A 333-nucleotide genomic window follows, 5' to 3' on the forward strand; every position below is an offset into this window, starting at 1 on the left:
TGGTCCCACACTCTATGCCACAGCTCTCCACACCAGCACTCCCGCTCTTCTCATCATTGGTCCCACAGTCCATGTAGGGAGAAAGACATTCCCTTTAGATAATGGAAGTAAGTATACCTCCTTATTTTCTTACTGACAGTGGTGTTTATTCAAATGGGACAAATATACAGGTGCATCTCAATAAATTAGAATGTCATGGAAAAGTTCATTTATTTCAGTAATTCAACTCAAATTGTGAAACTCGTGTATTAAATAAATTCAATGCACACAGACTGAAGTAGTTTAAGTCTTTGGTTCTTTTAATTGTGATGATTTTGGCTCACATTTAACAAA

Source organism: Sinocyclocheilus anshuiensis, unplaced genomic scaffold (assembly GCF_001515605.1).
Source record: "Sinocyclocheilus anshuiensis isolate Anshui unplaced genomic scaffold, SAMN03320099.WGS_v1.1 scaffold1973, whole genome shotgun sequence".
Lineage (NCBI taxonomy): Eukaryota > Metazoa > Chordata > Actinopteri > Cypriniformes > Cyprinidae > Sinocyclocheilus > Sinocyclocheilus anshuiensis.